The sequence below is a fragment of the Nerophis ophidion genome, linkage group LG25 (genome assembly GCF_033978795.1).
Source record: "Nerophis ophidion isolate RoL-2023_Sa linkage group LG25, RoL_Noph_v1.0, whole genome shotgun sequence".
In the NCBI taxonomy this organism is placed as follows: domain Eukaryota; kingdom Metazoa; phylum Chordata; class Actinopteri; order Syngnathiformes; family Syngnathidae; genus Nerophis; species Nerophis ophidion.
In genome coordinates, this window is record NC_084635.1 from 15,649,520 (window position 1) to 15,654,215 (window position 4,696).

At 41.4% G+C, this 4,696-nt stretch overlaps 1 non-coding gene across 1 annotated transcript; it reads left to right on the plus strand.

Moving 5' to 3' along the window:
• The first annotated feature begins 247 nt into the window (after positions 1 to 247).
• trnai-uau (transfer RNA isoleucine (anticodon UAU)) lies at positions 248 to 341 on the plus strand. Its single transcript has 2 exons — positions 248 to 285; positions 306 to 341. It is a non-coding gene; the product is annotated as a tRNA-Ile (tRNA).
• The last annotated feature ends 4,355 nt before the right edge of the window (positions 342 to 4,696 follow it).

Below are 4,696 nucleotides of genomic sequence, written 5' to 3' on the forward strand. Positions count from 1 at the left end.
AATGGTGGCAATTTTGGGTCGGGTGTCCCCCCGCGCCACCTGTATCAAATCCAGTATGAGCTGAGTTTGTGGTTTTTCCGCAGTTTTCCTGTTCTGTATACCCTGTCTACTTTATGTCTGTTCTGGGTCAGGTTGTCCTGAAAACAAATTTTAACTGCATTAACAAAAAGTTATCTTACATTTCATGGAAATACTAAAAGATATATGTAAAATTGGAAGTAGTGTTTGAAATCAAAGACTAGCATCTGCTCCAGTGGCGCAATCGGTTAGCGCGCGGTACTTATAAGACAGTAACCTGCAGAGTGATGCCGAGGTTGTGAGTTCAAGCCTCACCTGGAGCATGCATCTTATTTATTGTCACTGTCAAAGTGCCTTTGAGCAATGAGCAGAATTATATTGACAGTACCGTCATTATTCCCCCTTTCACAGTCATAAGTAGTTTTGCACCATTTTTTGGATCAGAAAAAAAGGGCACGCATCATGAAAATAATTCATAAATCTATAATGATAAGAATCACAGCAGGATATTTTCCAACTTCTACGCGTTAGTACTGAAATGATCAAGTTGAATAATAAAATACATGTGTACCGTTTGTTGGTTTTTCCACTGTTTTATAACAAAGTTGGATCAAAAGCAGTGTCACACTCTTAACACAACAAATATACCTCCCCAGTCTGTCATACCCAGCAGGCACAATGTTGACAACGTGTTAAATTAGGTCTGGATGTTGAGCAACTCAAACCAAACGTTGAAACAACATTCTTTTTGATGACCTTTAACCCTTGTGTAGTGTTCATATTGTTGTGACTCAGCCGGTGTTTGTGGGTCTGATGAACCCGTTGCATTTTGTGGCTTTTAACGCCTCGCAATCAAACACTAATATCATATTTCCTGGAATTAATTTAAAACCTCTTCTCATTCCTGCGCTTACCAAAGGCATGCGGTAAAAATAAGCATGCGCTAATTATTTCAAAACTTCTTCTCACTCCGCCACTTACCAAAGGCATGCAGTAAAAATTTGAGTGTGATGTAAGCTTGGACCTTAAATCCTACTGAATAGCTCTTAATCCTCTTCCCTTTATGTGATTTCAAATTACCGGTGTTAAAATCAGGCTCTTCCATTTTGAAAATGATGACAGGGGAAGTGTCACTCGTGACGTCACGAGTTTGACCAGGCGGTAATACTAAGCATGCGCTAATTATTTTGCGAAGCCAGTTTGACCCGGCAGTAATTCAAGGCAGGCGCATTCTATATGCCCTGTGGCAATTCAGGGAAATACGGTATATTCAATTGAATAGACTGCAAACACAAGATACTTAAAGTTCAAACCTAAAAACTTTTGTTACTTTTTACAAATATTAGCTAATTTTTAATTTGATGCCTGCAACATGTTTCAAAAAAGCTGGCGTAAGCGACTGAGAAAGTTGAGGAATGCTCATCAAACACTTATTTGGAACATCCCACAGGTCCATCCATCCATCCATCTTCTTCCGCTTATCCGAGGTCGGGTCGCGGGGGTAGCAGCCTAAACAGGGAAACCCAGACTTCCCTCTCCCCAGCCACTTCGTCTAGCTCTTCCCGGTGGATCCCGAGGCGTTCTCAGGCCAGCCGGGAGACATAGTCTTCCCAACGTGTCCTGGGTCTTCCCCGTGGCCTCCTACCGGTTGGACGTGCCCTAAACACCTCCCTAAGGAGGCGTTCGGGTGGCATCCTGACCAGATGCCCGAACCACCTCATCTGGCTCCTCTCGATGTGAAGGAGCAGCGGCTTTACTTTGAGTTCCTCCCAGATGACAGAGCTTCTCACCCTATCTCTAAGGGAGAGCCCCGCCACACGGTAGAGGAAACTCATTTTGGCCGCTTGTACCCGTGATCTTATCTTTTCGGTCATGACAAAAAGCTCATGACCATAAGTAAGGATGGGAACGTAGATCGACCGGTAAATTGAGAGCTTTGCCTTCCGGCTCAGCTCCTTCTTCACCACAACGGATCGGTACAACGTCCGCATTACTGAAGACGCTGCACCGATCCGCCTGTCGATCTCACGATCCACTCTTCCCCCACTCGTGAACAAGACTCCTAGGTACTTGAACTCCTCCACTTGGGGCAGGGTCTCCTCCCCAACCCGGAGATGGCACTCCACCCTGTCATTCACAAACAATAATGGGGCGAGGGTCACCAATTTGTCAACAAATGCCTGTGCAAATGATCAAACAGTTTAGGAACAACATTTCTCAACAAGCTGTTGAAAGGAATTCAGGGATTTCACCAGGCTAATTGGGAACAGGTGGGTGCCATGATTGGGTATAAAAGCAGCTTCCATGAAATGCTAAGTAATTCACAAACAAGGATGGGGCGAGGGTCACCAATTCGTCAACAAATGCCTGCGCAAACTATCAAACAGTTTAGGAACAACATTTCTCAACGAGCTGATGAAAGGAATTCAGGGATTTCACCATCTACGGTCCATAATACCATCAAAAGGTTCAGAGAATCTGGAGAAATCACTGCACCTAAGTGGCAATTCTGTGACCTTCGATCCCTCAGGCGGTACTGCATCAAAAAGCGTCATCAGTGTGTAAAGGATATCACTACATGGGCTCAGGAACACTTCAGAAAACCACTGTCAGTATCTACAGTTTGTCAGTTTGTCACTACATCTGTAAGTGCAAGTTAAAACTCTACTATGTGGATGTTCTCTACTAAATCCTTTCAGCAAAAATATGGCAATATCGCAAAATGATCAAGTATGACACATAGAATGGACCTGCTATCCTCGTTTAAATAAGAAAATATCATTTCAGTAGGCCTTTAAACAAGCTTAGCTGCAATGTAGTCACTTTAGTGGGAACTGAAAAGCGACATGTGATGATTACTTTTTATTGTATTACAAATGTTTTTTGTTTTTAGCTCAATGCCTTCCAGATGGTTTTTATGTTGTTTGTATTTTATGTCTTTTTACCTTGTTTTTACTGTTGTACCTTGTTTTTAATGACTACTGCTGCAAACCAAATTGCCCCTTGGGGACAATAAAGATTTTCTAAGTCTAAGTCTAAGCCCCACACGCGACCCCGAAAGGGACAAGCGGTAGAAAATGGATGGATGGATGGATGATCTAAAAACTGACATTGATTACTGCACTTTGATAAACTTGAAGAGCCATCTGCAGCCTAATCATCGAAGCAAGTTGGCCTAAACTAATATTTCCAAATGACTCAAACTGTACTGAATTACTGTTACTATTAAAGGGGAACATTATCACAATTTCAGAAGGGTTAAAACCAATAGAAATCAGTTCCCAGTGGCTTATTTTATTTTTCGTAGTTTTTTTTCAAAATGTTACCCATCATGGAATATCCCGAAAAAAGGCTTTAAAGTGCCTGATTTTCGCTATCTGTAAATCCACCCGTCCATTTTCCTGTGACGTCACTGCGTGACGCCAATACAAACAAACATGGCAGATAGAACAGAAAGATATAGCGACATTAGCTCGGATTCAGACTCGGATTTCAGCGGCTTAAGCGATTCAACGGATTACGCATGCATTGAAATGGATGGTTGAAGAAGAAACTGAAGCTATTGAGCCATATCACGACAGACAAAGGCAACGAGGACGAATTCGGCGATCGCCTTCTAACCAACGATTGTGTTGCGATCCGTGACTTCGATCGTCACATGTTTATTTTTCCATCTTTGTTTCATTCTCCGTTTGACCCGTTTATTTCCTGTTTTGTCCATCACTATGGTTACTCATTAGTTCACCTGCAACCTGCTACACTCGGTCCGCACACCTGCTTCAGCTAATCACCCTCCTTTATAAGCCAGCCTCTTCTGTTTATTCTTTCTGGGACTCTTAATTTGCTCACATGCAACAAGTAACGTCAGGTATGTTTTTCTCGCTAGCTCATTAGCTAGGCCACCTTATTGTCATCTTTAGCTCACATGCTACTCATCTTTGTTTTTACTTTCTGTGCCATCGTGCCAAGTCTTAGTTCTTTATATTTCCTAGCTTTCACGCTAGCGTCTTTTGTTTCCCTTTTTATTAGCTCCAGTGTTTTTGTTCAGAGCTCACTTTTTGTTAATACTTTTGTTTGATCGTACCTTTGTTGTGTTCTTCGTTTGACGCATCCTCGAGGGAATCGAACCCTGTACCACGATGCCGAACCGGCGTTACAGATTGCATCTTTTGACCACTGGAGCAACTTAAATTTGTCGATTGGTAAGTGTTTGTTTGGCATTAAACGTGGCTGGAGGGAAAGGCTGGATGAAAATATAGCTACAAATGTACATACAGCTAGCCTAAATAGCATGTTAGCATCGATTAGCTGGCAGTCATGCTGTCACGCCAAATTTCTTCTCCCTACAAAAACTTTCCCCCCCATTTACTTCCGGGGTCATGATTAATACAGACATTTTGTTAACGCTATATTATAAAAATATAACGCTATATTATAAAAATACAGACGTTTTGTTAACGCTATATTATAAAAAAAATGTAAACAATTTACAAACACAAGCTATGGGATGACATAAGAGGAAACATGACCCCGGAAGTAAATGCGTCATCCCATAGCTTGTGTTTGTAAATTGTTTTTTTATTTTTTTTTATAATATAGCGTTAACAAAACATCTGTATTTTCATAATATAGCGTTAACAAAACATCTGTATTTTCATAATATAGCGTTATATTTTTA